This window comes from Oryza glaberrima, chromosome 7 (assembly GCF_000147395.1).
Source record: "Oryza glaberrima chromosome 7, OglaRS2, whole genome shotgun sequence".
NCBI classification, from domain to species: Eukaryota; Viridiplantae; Streptophyta; class Magnoliopsida; order Poales; family Poaceae; genus Oryza; species Oryza glaberrima.
In genome coordinates this window covers 6,492,947-6,508,504 of record NC_068332.1, presented here as the reverse complement: position 1 = coordinate 6,508,504, position 15,558 = coordinate 6,492,947, and positions in this window count along the sequence as shown.

Here is a 15,558-nt window from a genome sequence, read left to right as displayed (position 1 = left end):
TCCTGTTGAAATTTTATAATTCAAGATGCATGAGGTCGCACGACCTTAACGTTCAACGTGGCATGCAGTAGTGAAATAATAGCTTAGTAAACGTGATAAACATACCTAGATAACATATTCAATCCTCACCAAACAAACGCGTAAGGTGAGCGATGAGGCATATCGTTATCTTTCTTCCCTGCTAACCATCATGATGGACAGAAAAGTTACTTTCATGATGACACCAAAGCGGATTTGTTGGGGCACCTAATAGAACATACATCCAAATGACATGACTCACTTAGATCCTAATAGGACATCCAAGCAAAACTAACACACTAAATCAACCGATGAGAAATCGAAAGAAAATCCGTGCCACCGCATCTATAAATGGACAAACTCCATAAAAACCCTCCTCATCGCTCGCACAATTCAAGCATTATACAACAAAAATTTAAAAGAACTAGTGTCCTGCAATAATGAAGATCATTTTCGTCTTTGCTCTCCTTGCTATTGCTGCATGCAGCGCCACTGCGCAGTTTGATGTTTTAGGTCAAAATATTAGGCAATATCAGGTGCAGTCCCCTCTCCTGCTACAGCAACAGGTGCTTAGCCCATATAATGAGTTCGTAAGGCAGCATTATAGCATTGCGGCAAGCCCCTTCTTGCAATCAGCTGCGTTTCAACTGAGAAACAACCAAGTCTTGCAACAGCTCAGGCTGGTGGCGCAACAATCTCACTACCAGGACATTAACGTTGTCCAGGCCATAGCGCAGCAGCTACACCTCCAGCAGTTTGGCGATCTCTACATTGACCGGAATCTGGTTCAAGCTCAAGCACTGTTGGCTTTTAACTTGCCATCTACATATGGTATCTACCCTAGGTACTATAGTGCACCCGGTAGCATTACCACCCTTGGCGGTGTCTTGTACTGAATTTTCACAATATTGTAGTTTGGAAGTTAAAATATAAGCTCAGGTATCATCGTATGTGACATGTGAAACTTGAGGTGATATAAATAGAAATAAAATTATCTTTCATATTTAAATAGCTTGCCTCTATAAGGATATATCCTAGTGCATTGTCGTAACTAATTACCATGATTGGTACTCCACAATTTTACTGTGCGCTTAAATTTGATTCGAAGCTACTTCGTATTTTAGATATAAATGGAGTGTATAAAGGATGTCCATCATTTTATTCCAATAAGAACAAACTCAAAGCACATATGACAAATACTAAATCCACCACAACAAAATCGTATACCATACAGACCACGTAAAGATGCAGCAATCAACTTTGATTCTCCATCCACTACTAAAACAAGCGTATATCAAAGGCCGCATATGCAGCATCATTGTGAATATGACAAGCCAATGTCATGCAAACACGTGACTTCATGCAACTATGTTGTTTCAAGCGACATCAAGACGGGTTTTCAAAATTTTAAACTATGGTACATTAACAAGTTTCATATATAGATATTAATTTCAATTGAAAATCATCTAGTTGTCCATCATTCTAGACAAAAGGAAGTGTATAATAAATTCTTGAGTTGAGCTCTCGCTCAATTTGAATCATGGTACAACAACGTAGGCATAATTATTTCTGTACAGAAGCAAAACATGCAGCGGCAACAATGGGGGTGAAAACCGGAAAGATGGATTTGTGATGTTCTTTAGTTTATTCTGTCACTGTAGAGTGACTATAAAGAAAATGCACCCTTCTTCCAAATTAAAAATTATGAGATGTCGTACTTAAGGAATGCTCCAAGACATTGAGGTTGTTCTTGCTAACAAACTCGTTGCTTTGAGTAGTTTATTCTAGCATTGAAAGTAGATAGTCTCACTGCAAACAAAATGGATAATAAACCTCATGTTTCAGCAAAATTATAATGGTGATCTCTCGTAAATATCTCGAATGGTGATTTTAGACTTCAGCGCTAACTTAATTCTTCCTACAATCAAATCTTCACTACCGCATCAACGAAACAATAAAATGCACCTGCCGTACTATAATTTTGTCATTCCTGTTGAAATTTTATAATTCAAGATGCATGAGGTCGCACGACCTTAACGTTCAACGTGGCATGCAGTAGTGAAATAATAGCTTAGTAAACGTGATAAACATACCTAGATAACATATTCAATCCTCACCAAACAAACGCGTAAGGTGAGCGATGAGGCATATCGTTATCTTTCTTCCCTGCTAACCATCATGATGGACAGAAAAGTTACTTTCATGATGACACCAAAGCGGATTTGTTGGGGCACCTAATAGAACATACATCCAAATGACATGACTCACTTAGATCCTAATAGGACATCCAAGCAAAACTAACACACTAAATCAACCGATGAGAAATCGAAAGAAAATCCGTGCCACCGCATCTATAAATGGACAAACTCCATAAAAACCCTCCTCATCGCTCGCACAATTCAAGCATTATACAACAAAAATTTAAAAGAACTAGTGTCCTGCAATAATGAAGATCATTTTCGTCTTTGCTCTCCTTGCTATTGCTGCATGCAGCGCCACTGCGCAGTTTGATGTTTTAGGTCAAAATATTAGGCAATATCAGGTGCAGTCCCCTCTCCTGCTACAGCAACAGGTGCTTAGCCCATATAATGAGTTCGTAAGGCAGCATTATAGCATTGCGGCAAGCCCCTTCTTGCAATCAGCTGCGTTTCAACTGAGAAACAACCAAGTCTTGCAACAGCTCAGGCTGGTGGCGCAACAATCTCACTACCAGGACATTAACGTTGTCCAGGCCATAGCGCAGCAGCTACACCTCCAGCAGTTTGGCGATCTCTACATTGACCGGAATCTGGTTCAAGCTCAAGCACTGTTGGCTTTTAACTTGCCATCTACATATGGTATCTACCCTAGGTACTATAGTGCACCCGGTAGCATTACCACCCTTGGCGGTGTCTTGTACTGAATTTTCACAATATTGTAGTTTGGAAGTTAAAATATAAGCTCAGGTATCATTGTATGTGACATGTGAAACTTGAGGTGATATAAATAGAAATAAAATTATCTTTCATATTTAAATAGCTTGCCTCTATAAGGATATATCCTAGTGCATTGTCGTAACTAATTACCATGATTGGTACTCCATAATTTTACTGTGCGCTTAAATTTGATTCGAAGCTACTTCGTATTTTAGATATAAATGGAGTGTATAAAGGATGTCCTTCATTTTATTCCAATAAGAACAAACTCAAAGCACATATGAAAAATACTAAATCCACCACAACAAAATCGTATACCATACAGACCACGTAAAGATGCAGCAATCAACTTTGATTCTCCATCCACTACTAAAACAAGCGTATATCAAAGGCCGCATATGCAGCATCATTGTGAATATGACAAGCTAATGTCGTGCAAACACGTGACTTCATGCAACTATGTTGTTTCAAGCGACATCAAGACGGGTTTTTAAAATTTTAAACTTTGGTACATTAACAAGTTTCATATATAGATATTAATTTCAATTGAAAATCATCTAGTTGTCCATCATTCTAGACAAAAGGAAGTGTATAATAAATTCTTGAGTTGAGCTCTCACTCAATTTGCATCATGGAACAACAATGTAGGCATAATTATTTCTGTACAGAAGCAAAACATGCAGCGGCAACAATGGGGGTAAAAACCGGAAAGACGGATTTGTGATGTTCTTTAGTTTATTCAGTCACTGTAGAGTGACTATAAAGTAAATGCACGCTTCTTCCGAATTAAAAATTATGAGATGTAGTACTTAAGGAATGCTCCAAGACATTGAGGTTGTTCTTGTTGACAAACTCGTTGCTTTGAATTGTTTATTCTAGCATTGAAAGTAGATAGTCTCACTGTAAACAAAATGGATAATAAACCTTATGTTTCAGCAAAATTATAATGGTGATCTCTCGTAAATATCTCGAATGGTGATTGTTTAGGATAGAAAAAATACGAATATATATCCCTCTATGTTTAGAAAGAAAATTAGTGCGGGTGTGCCAGTGTACCTAGATACACAATGTAAATTAAACACAAAAGAGACACAAAAACGTGATCTTTATTAATTGAATTAACAAGATACAATTTCTATGTATAATATAAAATGTGCGTGCCATTGCCTGTTGTTGGACAGATCTGACATCAGCGATGTGGTCTTCTGGTTCCTAGGGCCTCAAGAAGCTCCCAGTTAATTACTTGCAGGTATAGGCCTGCAGGAGAACCTCCGATTAAGCTGCTTGTGATCGTCTCGTCGTCTTCGCTTTAAGTTCTCCATGCATGATGAATGTTGGTGAAGATGGTGGATGTGTGTGTGGGCGCCGACAGCGATCCACAGCCTCGTCGGTCCGTGCGCCGGTGTTGGAGACATAGCCTTCATTTATACTCCGCCCACCCTCGTCGCTCCGCCTCATCTGTCTTGAGTGACGTGCTGGTGTAGATAGAGTGATCTTCAGCATGCATAGAACTCGCGTAGCTTGGACGGTAGAGAAGTCACAGCAACGGCATCAGAATGGTGTTAAAGGGAAGAGGAGCTGGTGAAGTCAGTTGGTGTACACAACAGCCGAATATACATGGCTGGGCACCTCCTGGCTAGACGAGCTCAAAGTAATGAAGAGTTGACGAAGACAGTTGGTGTAGACAACAGCCGAATTACACTTGGCTAGGCACCTCCCAACTCGTCATGCCCTTTATACAACAGGGACTTGTAATGAAGATGATGAAGAAATCAGTGTAGACGACAGCCAGACAAACATGGCTTAGCACCTCCTTCAGATGATGGATCTACTATTGATCCAGTTGATATGATAATGAGCCCGTAAAAGGGGCTCTATGAGGGCACCGATAATGACACTGACCTTGGAAGAAGTAAATGCCTCGTCGGCGGAACGGCTAAGGGCATTTGTTGGAGTACATTCAGCACGAATGGTTCCCTGGCATCACAGACGACACCATTCTTTCTTTAGGTTGACGTAGATGAGCGATGCTCCAATACGCGGATGTGCGACACCATTAATCTCCACGAAGAGGGAGAGCATCACGGACAGGCGGTATCTCATCTTGGCGTGATGACAGAACGACGACTCTGACTTGACGAGGTGAAGGGCATCGCGGCCGGATGGCATCTCGTAGCCTTGGCGCGGCGGAGAGAAAGACATTGTGGATGGACGAAACGACGACCTCGGCTTGACGACGATGCACGGGAACCAAGCAGTGGCGGTCCGACGTGACGAAGGGATGGCCAGACGGCATCACGAACGGCTCAACGATGATGTAGGGGCACTGAACTTTGACGCTCCGACGTGACAAAGAGAAGGCGTCGTGGACAGACAGCACGATGACCTCGGCCTGATGAAGAGAATGAAGCACAGCCAGACTTGACGACGGCTTGTGGGCACCAAGATTGCAACGGTGGCGAGGGTGGGTAGATATTGACGGTGTTGCGAGGCAGCGGTCGGCAAAAGGCGACGACGTTTAACGTCTCGGCGAGATCGCAACGAGTAGAATCATCACCGCAGCTCGAACAGATGGCATCAGTCCTGAGGACGAGTGGCATCGATCTTGACGGAGGCTTGTGATCAGCGCCAACAGATCGGTCGACATGACAACTCCACCGTGATGAAGTGAAACAATCACAGCTGGACTTGACGACGGTGTCCGCGACTGCTCTGGGGACCTTCAGTGTGTCCAAGCAGGGTGGCATGTGTCGACGGCTCCTCGAGCGGCATCCTGGCGACTGCCACCATCTCCTGGATCAGAAACAGCTCGAGCGACACTAGTGGCTACTCCGACGATCGCCGGCGAGGGTACGGCGTGCATTACAGAAGAGAAGCCGCAGTTGGCGAGATGGGGGCGTTGGCGTATCTCGACGACGTGGCGGCATCCGGTAGACGGCATCACCGGTAGCTTGAGCAGGGATGGCGAGCGTTAGAGTGTCGCCGACGAGGTGGACGATGTAGACGGCAGCCGGATTTAATCACAGCTCGGCATCTAACTGAGAAAGCTTGAAATCAACAGGATTTGTTTAGCCATCGCGTTGACGACTTCTTCTTGTGCATAGCACTGAAGCATGGTGATGATGTGTCACCCTCCAGTTGGTCGGCCACGTTGCCACAATAATTACCTTAATTAGCGTGCATTTGCTAGCTTGTTGCCATGGCGTTCAACAGCATCGGTTCGTCGTCATCCTGTCGCCCTCACTCTCAGTTGCTGCAGCCATAGTTGTCGACGCCATGCATGATGCTTGACCTCCGACATAGAAGCAGGAGAAATCATGGCAGTCAACGGTGGCTCCGGCAATCTTCGGCGCGCTCCGGCAGGGCGGCGAGAGGACGACGGCTTTCCCTGATAGATGATCGATTGGCGGGTACAAGCACTGCTTGGCAGCGCCTCGGCGACTCGGCGACGTTCATGGATGCGGGCAGCATGATGGCATTCGCCTTGGATCTGACAAGACCTCCTGGCGGATTAGGGATGGCTTGACGATGCCCGCGGCTGCTCCGACTATTCCCAACGCTCCATCAGTGCGACGTGGGGACGACCATCTTCGGCAGGTGGTGATCAGTTGGCGAGGATGACCACCGCTCGGCTGGCAGCGCCTTGGCAAACGCCCATGGCAGCTCTCGCGATCTTCGCGGGATGGCGTGAATAGTGCCCGAAACAGCATTTCTGGTGAGGCAGCAGCCTAGTTGTGGACGTGGGTGGCTCGACGGCGTCCGCGACTGCCGTGTGATGAAGGCGATGGCATCGCAGACGAACGGCATCTCATCAACTCCGACGTGACGAAGCTTATAGGTGGCGCCCATAGATGGGTCGGCTCAACAACTCCAGCGACGACGATGCACCACGCACTAACCCGCCGTGTGTAGAAATATCCTCATGCATGCATGTGTGCTGCAGATATAACAGGAAAGGAACAATATTTGGTTAGCCTTTACCTTGGGCAGCCATTGATCTAATTCTCGTGCTTGTTGATTGGCCAAGTTCAGGTTGCTCTCCTTCCTCCAACGTCCTTCTGCCGGACACCGGCGCCGAGCGCTACCGGCGGCGTGCTCTCCTGCTCCGGCGAAGTAGCTGTGGATGAATCTTGATGGGAGTCGGATGGATCTCGATGCATGGATGTCGATCGCCTGGCGCTGTCTCTTGGGTGGCTTCCTGTACCCTCGCCGAGCGTCGGAATGCCGCCGGCCGGCAGGCACGGCGGCGTACCCTTCCGCCGAGGCCTCTGTGTATTCCCTCGTGTGATCTATGTATGAGTGGATGGATCGATCTCTTCTTGTGGTTCTACATCCATGTTCCTCCTCCATGATCAATCTGCAAAACGAAGGAGAAACAAAGAAAAGGACGGAGCTGTACTCGCCGCCGGTGTGCTGGTGTAGATGAGACCATGTCCGTGTACTGCTTCTCTCCTCCTCATTCTGCCCACAGCCGCCGGCTGGCGCGCCGTGTCTTCTCGCCGGGCAGAGGGATGGCTGGATGAATGTCGATCGCCTGGCGCCGTCTCTTGGCAGAGCGCCTGTTGGCTGCCGCCGGCTGTCGGCGCACGCGTTGGCGTGCCCTTCCGCTTTGTGTTCTTGTTCTACATATGTGTGGATGGATGGATGTGTGTTTTATGAATGATTCTCCATGCCCTGGCTGGCTGGCTCTCGTTGGCTTTTATAGGCGCTGGGAAAACCTAACGGATGGGCGCGCATACTCCGGCGCCGACGTGGCCGCACGAGTTTGTTCCGATACCTCCGGGCGACGTTGCTGCAGATCACGCTAATCCGAATCACCTGGATAAGATGAAGTTTGTTGGTTGGGTTTATCCGGCGCTAGCCGCGCACATCAGTAGCTTGCAGTTGAGAAATCCCGCGTACGCATGTATTCTGATACAATCGCCTATATACAATGAGAACGCAATGTGTCTATGGGCTGCCGGCCCACGTGCAGCTTCACATTTCAACCGTGTAGCTAGATGTTGCTTCTTAACTCATAGAAGCCACCCGGTATTTCTGTACGTATACATGCACGTACGGTGAATACATATATAGTCACGAGCGCTCGTTTATGAGCTGCTCACATGTCACTCAGGTCTCCTTGTGCATGCATGCTTACGTATAGATTAGCTAAGCATGTATATATGGGTGAACACATGTACCCATGTATAGCCATATAGGTGGACATACATATGCCAGTACGTGCATGGCTCATGCATCCCATGCAATTGAGCAAGCTATATACAGTCTCACATATTAATGAATGCGACGATCATAGCTGCTCTTTTGTTTGCTTGTCTTGATAATACAAATACTCCTTGGATTTATAAGATCACAAAATACCGTCAAACAAATGCCCTCACCAAGTGGAGTTTGCGCAAGAGAAACGCGGCGTGAACTCGACTTGGTGAACCCCATTTTCCTAAAATTCGGCGCAATTTTGCACTGCTGCCTCATCTTGATTATTTAATATAGAAGGGAATAAAAGAATTTAGTCCCATTGAATTTAGTCCCACTACTAAAACAAGCGTATATCAAAGGCCGCATATCTAGCTCGGAATATTGTACTGAATTTTCACAATATTGTAGTTCGGATGTTAAAATATAAGCTCAGGTATCATCATATGTGATATCTGAAACTTGAGATGATATAAATAGAAATAAAATTATCTTTCATATTTAAATAACTTGCCTCTATAAGGATATATCCTAGTGCATTGTACTGTGCGCTTAAATTTGATTCGAAACTACTTCATATTTTAGATATAAATGGAGTGTATAAAGGATGTCCATCATTTTATTCCAATAAGAACAAACACAAAGCACATATGTCAAATTCTAAATCCACCACAACAAAATTGTATACCATACAGACCACGTAAAGATGCAGCATTCAACTTTGATTCTCCATCCACTACTAAAACAAGCGTATAACAAAGGCCGCATATGCAGCATCATTGTGAATATGACAAGCCAATGTCATGCAAACACGTTACTTCATGCAACTATGTTGTTTCAAGCGACATCAAGACGGGTTTTCAAACTTTTAAACTTTGGTACATTAACAAGTTTCATATATAGATATTAATTTCAATTGAAAATCATCTAGTTGTCCATCATTCTTGCAAAAGGAAGTGTATAATAAATTCTTGAGTTGAGCTCTCGCTCAATTTGCATCATGGAACAACAACGTAGGCATAATTATTTCTGTACAGAAGCAAAACATGCAGCGGCAACAATGGGGGTGAAAACCGGAAAGACGGATTTGTGATGTTCTTTAGTTTATTCTGTCACTGTAGAGTGACTATAATGAAAATGCACGCTTCTTCCAAATTATAAATTATGATATGTCGTAGTTAAGGAATGCTCCAAGACATTGAGGTTGTTCTTACTGACAAACTCGTTGCTTTGAGTAGTTTATTCTAGCATTGAAAGTAGATAGTCTCACTGCAAACAAAATGGATAATAAACCTCATGTTTCAGCAAAATTATAATGGTGATCTCTCGTAAATATCTCGAATGGTGATTTTAGATTTCAGCGCTAACTTAATTCTTCCTACAATCAAATCTGCACTACCGCATGTACGAAACAATAAAATGCACCTGATAATTTTCTCATTCCTGTTGAAATTTTATAATTCAAGATGCATGAGGCCGCACGACCTTAAAGTTCAACATGGCATGCAGTAGTGAAATAATAGCTTAGTAAACGTGATAAACATACCTAGATAACAGATTCAATCCTCACCAAACAAACGCATAAGGTGAGCGATGAGTCATATCGTTATCTTTCTTCCCTGCTAACCATCATGATGGACAGAAAAGTTACTTTCATGATGACACCAAAGCGGATTTGTTGGGGCACCTAATAGAACATACATCCAAATGACATGACTCACTTAGATCCTAATAGGACATCCAAGCAAAACAAACACACTAAAGCAACCGATGAGGAATCGAAAGAAAATCCGTGCCACCGCATCTATAAATGGACAAACTCCATGAAAACCCTCCTCATCGCTCGCACAATTCAAGCATTATACAACAAAAATTTAAAAGAACTAGTGTCCTGCAACAATGAAGATCATTTTCGTCTTTGCTCTCCTTGCTATTGCTGCATGCAGCGCCACTGCGCAGTTTGATGTTTTAGGTCAAAATATTAGGCAATATCAGGTGCAGTCGCCTCTCCTGCTACAGCAACAGGTGCTTAGCCCATACAATGAGTTCGTAAGGCAGCAGTATAGCATTGCGGCAAGCCCCTTCTTGCAATCAACTGCGTTTCAACTGAGAAACAACCAAGTCTTGCAACAGCTCAGGCTGGTGGCGCAACAATCTCACTACCAGGACATTAACGTTGTCCAGGCCATAGCGCAGCAGCTACACCTCCAGCAGTTTGGCGATCTCTACATTGACCGGAATCTGGCTCAAGCTCAAGCACTGTTGGCTTTTTACTTGCCATCTACATATGGTATCTACCCTAGGTACTATAGTGCACCCGGTAGCATTACCACCCTTGGCGGTGTCTTGTACTGAATTTTCACAATATTGTAGTTCGGAAGTTTAAATATACGCTCAGGTATCATCATATGTCACATGTGAAACTTGAGGTGATATAAATAGAAATAAAATTATCTTTCATATTTAAATAGCTTGCCTCTATAAGGATATATCCTAGTGCATTGTCGTAACTAATTACCATGATTGGTACTCCACAATTATACTGTGCGCTTAAATTTGATTCGAAGCTACTTCGTATTTTAGATATAAATGGAGTGTATAAAGGATGTCCATCATTTTATTCCAATAAGAACAAACACAAAGCACATATGGCAAATACTAAATCCACCACAACAAAATCGTATACCATACAGACCACGTAAAGATGCAGCAATCAACTTTTATTCTCAATCCACTACTAAAACAAGCGTATATCAAAGGCCGCATATGCAGCATCATTGTGAATATGACAAGCCAATGTTATGCAAACACGTTACTTCATACAACTATGTTGTTTCAAGCGACATCAAGACGGGTTTTCAAAATTTTAAACTTTAGTACATTAACAAGTTTCATATTTAGTTTTTAATTTCAATTGAAAATCATCTAGTCACTACTAGAAAATTGATTTTTCAAGACGTTGCTCTATTATTTTCACTGGCGGAAAAATATGAAAACCGCGAGCAAACTTGTAATGAGGGGGTGAGGGGCACCGACCGCCAGCGAAAATACATTTTCGCTGGCGGCCTATCTAATGCGGCCGCCAGCGAAAATATGTCTATTTTTGCTGGCGGTCAATTAGGTGCACCGCCAGCGAAAATAGATAATTTTCGCTGGCGGTCCAATTTTTCATGGCGACCAATAAATAGAACCGCCAGTGAAAATCGAACCAAAAGTATCTGTCACATTAAAACACCCACCTACCCATCCTCATCCTCTTCTCCACATTAAAACACCACACATCCCCTCCTCTTCTTATCCACTCCTCTTCTCTCTCCTCCCTCTCCTCCCTCCCAGCCTCTCCACCTGCGACGGAGGCGACAGCTCTGGCGGCGACGACCGGCGACGGCGGCGGCGGCTCTGGAGGCGACGACCAGCGACGGCAGCGGCGGCGGCTCTGGCGGCGACGACCGGCGGCTCTCCGCGTCGCCCCTGCCCTCCCATCCCCTCCTCTCCCATCTGTCCGAGGGGAGGAGGCCGCCGCTGGTGGCACAACATAGGCGGCGACGGGGAGGACGTGCAGATTTGCCCTGGCGGTGGCGCAGGGAGCACGTAGCGTGGGAGGCGGCAGCTCGTCCCCGGCGGCGGATGGCGGCGGCTCGTTCCCGGCGGCGGCTCATCCCCGTCGGCGGATGGCGGCGGCTCGTCCCAGTCGACAGTGGCGGCTCGTCCCCGGAAGCGGATGGCGGTGACAACAGCGGCTCGTCCCCGGCAGCGGAGCTGACGACGACGACCGTGACCGCGGCGATGACGATGACCGCGACGCTGCCGGCAAGCGTGCTTTTGTGTATTTTGGTTCCGTGACCGGCAGATGGCAGCGGCGGTGGCTCGTCCCGATGGCTTCGGCGACTAGGGTTCTCTGTGTTTTTGTGTGTGTTTTGGTTTGTAAGGATGTTTGTTAGGTTAATCTGTGTTTGTTCTGTTGATGATGTCAATGTTGTATTTGGATTGATGCTAATATTATGTACGTATTTGTGATGCTCTAGATTAGGATTGTGTTTGAATGATGTTTATGTCCATTTTCAAATATGGATTGTTTTGAATTTGGTCGGGTAGGGAATTTTGAAGTTGGGGTAGGGAATTTTTGGCGGGGTGGGTTGATTTTCACTGACGGTTCTCTTTAAGCAACCGCCTGAGAAAATGGGTTTTCGCAAGCGACACTCAACTGCTAGCAAAAATCGTTTGTCCGCTTGCAAAAATCGATTTTCGCAAGCGGACCGAAACCGTTAGCAAAAATCGTGTGTCCGCTTGTGAAAATGGATTTTCGCAAGCGGAACAAAACCGCCAGCGAAAATATTAGATCTTCACTGGCCTTTGCTTTGTGGCGGCTCCAAATTCCGCCAGCGAAAATCTAAAATGGCTGCCACGAAAGATGGTTTTCGTAGTAGTAAGTTGTCCATCATTCTTGACAAAAGGAAGTGTATAATAAATTATTGAGTTGAGCTCTTGCTCAATTTGCATCATGGAACAACAACGTACGCATAATTATTTCTGTACATAAGTAAAACATGCAGCGCCAACATTGGGGGTGAAAATCGGAAAGACGGATTTGTGATGTTCTTTAGTTTATTCAGTCACTCTAGAGTGTCTATAAAGAAAATGCACGCTTCTTCCAAATTATAAATTATGAGATGTCGTACTTAAGGAATGCTCCAAGACATTGAGGTTGTTCATGCTGACAAACTCGTTGCTTTGAGTAGTTTATTCTAGCATTGAAAGTAGATAGTCTCACTGCAAACAAAATGGATAATAAACCTCATGTTTCAAAAGTTTATTCCGACGCCGAGGCTGCAAGGATGGATTTGGTTGACTTTGTGATTTTGATTTTCTTGAGGTTCTGGTACTTGCTATACTTCTACTTGAGTGTCAAACTTGTGCCATTCTATCCTTTGTTTTTTGTCAAAATATGTCCAAATTTCTGGCAAAATTATGTCAAATTTTGAAACAACATTTTATCCATAGTCTGTCAAAATTGTCATACTTGTGAGAGTTTATAAAAATTGCAAGCTGCATGTACAAATGGAAGCAAATACACAATTGATAAAAAAACAGTGTGAAATGTGTAATAGTCGGGAAGGGTATGGATGTCTTTTTGCCAAAGATTTAATATCGTCAACATGTCCATCCAAAATAGTTTTAAATTTTAGCTTCGTTTCAAAAATAAAGGGGGCAAAAACCATAAGGACATTAACTAGCAAGTTCTAGGAAGTAATCATCATCACCGTGTGATAGACGAACCGGTAATGACGAAATCCCCATTGTTTGCGATTATCTTTTGTCATGGGTACATATCTGATCACCAAGACCTCCTATTGTCGCTAAGATGGGCCGTTAGAGAATTTAATGTTGATTTTATCACGAATTCGTTACATATTAATGAAGTCGTCATAGGGAATCGTCAAAGAAGCCTAGATCTGTTGTAGTGCATGCAACTAGCGAGAGGACAAGCTTTTTGGGTATACTATGTGATACCTCAGGATTTGTTGTGGGATACATGGATGAAAATATGTTAAATATTATAGAAATTATAAATATTAAAATACTATAAAAATGATGTGAGGATGATCATTTAACATACTTATATGCTAAACCCTATACATCAGTACATTAAAATACTTATGTGAAGATCATTTAACATACTTATATGCTAAACCCTACGCATCATTTAACATCATTATATGCTTCTATCTTTGGCAGGACAGATATACAAGTACAGTGATGTCGTTATTTAAATGGATGTAATTTTGTGGTTCACATGGTATATATTTTACTACACATCATCTTCTACCCTATAATTCACCAACTACACTCCTATACAATCCTCATTCATCAAATCCGACGATCCAGAATCATCGAATCCAACGGCTCGAGATCGTCCCACGTCTCCCCTCCGTACGCACCCCTCTCCCCTCTCTCTCTCTCTCTTGCATACCCTCCTCTCGGTCGCTCCCCTCAACCATAGCCGCCTCCTCGATCCACGCCACCGCCACCTCGAGCCACGCCACCGCCGGCGTCAATCATCTGCGACTCCGCGTGACCGCCTATGATCCAGGCAACGGAGATCCTCCTCGGCTCCTCGCGCCCCGGCGGCTGATACTCTGCGGTCCGCACGTCAGGCGATGTTAGGAGTGGATATCCTCTGAGGGGACATTGGCGGCGGTGATCCTGCACGCTTGTACGAATGAGTTCACACCTAGAATGACTGGCGACCACGTCCGGCCACCGTATACGGATGACTTCACACCTTGAATGGATCTGCTGCTGCGGTGCTGCCCAAACACCTTGAATAGGGTGTGTTTGGTTTGGGGACCAAGTGGAATGGGTTAGACCCATCCCAGTTTTTTGGGATGGGATGGTTCCAGTTGTGTGTTTGGTTTATGGTATGAAATGGTTATAGTTTTTTTTGTATGGTAGAAGGGATTGAGGTGGGATGGGATGGACAATTTTTCACGGATGTTAGGGCCGTCTGCTCCCAGTGGCTAGCTTCCAGGCTGCCGGTGAGATTGGGGACGAAGGAGCTCGTCGGCACGAGCGGAGGAGAGGCGGAGGCGGGTCGCGGACGAGTGGCGACGGTCGCGAAGGTAGACGAGGCGAGCGTGGATGAGCGGCGGCGTCGCGGACGAGGCGGCGGTTGGTCGCGGAGGCGGAGGTCGGACACGGACGAGGCGGCGGCGGTCGCGGAGGCGGAGGTCGGACGCGGACGAGGCGGCGGCGGTCGCGGATGTGGAAGGGGCGGTCGCGGAGGTGGAGGGAGCAGGCGGAGGAGGACGGAGCGGCGCCGGGGGAGGGAGCAAGTGGAGGAGGGACAGGCAGCGGTCGTGGACAAGCGGCGGCCGGTCCCGGAGGCGAGGCGAGGCGCGGGCGAGCGGCGGCCGGTCCCAGAGGCGAGGTGAGGCGCGGACGAGCGGCGGCGGTCGGTCGCGGACAAGGCGGCGGCCGATCGCGAAGGCGAAGGTCGGACACGGACGAGGCAGCGGCGGTCGCGGACGAGCGGCGGCGGTTGCCCGGAGGAGGACGGAGCGGCGCTGGGGGAGGGAGCAGGCGGAGGAGGGACGAGCGGCCGTGGCGGCGCCGCGGCGGAGCCGAGCGGGAGGCTGCGGGAATTGACACCGTTCTCTCCGTCGAAGTGGGATGGATTGGTCCGGCCGATTTTGGCGGACCGTTTCGTCCCGGATCTGAGAGGAATATTCCTCTCCAGGGACCATCCCATCCCACTCACCTCTCAACCAAACACCTCTAAAAGTGGGTTCATCCCATCCCATCCTATCCCATCCTTGCAACCAAACACTACCTATATTGCCAGGTAACGAATGATTTACGCGTCGACATTGTCCATGTGGACATGCTGCAGTCGAATTAATGTAGCAACACAGAGACCCAGAGCAGA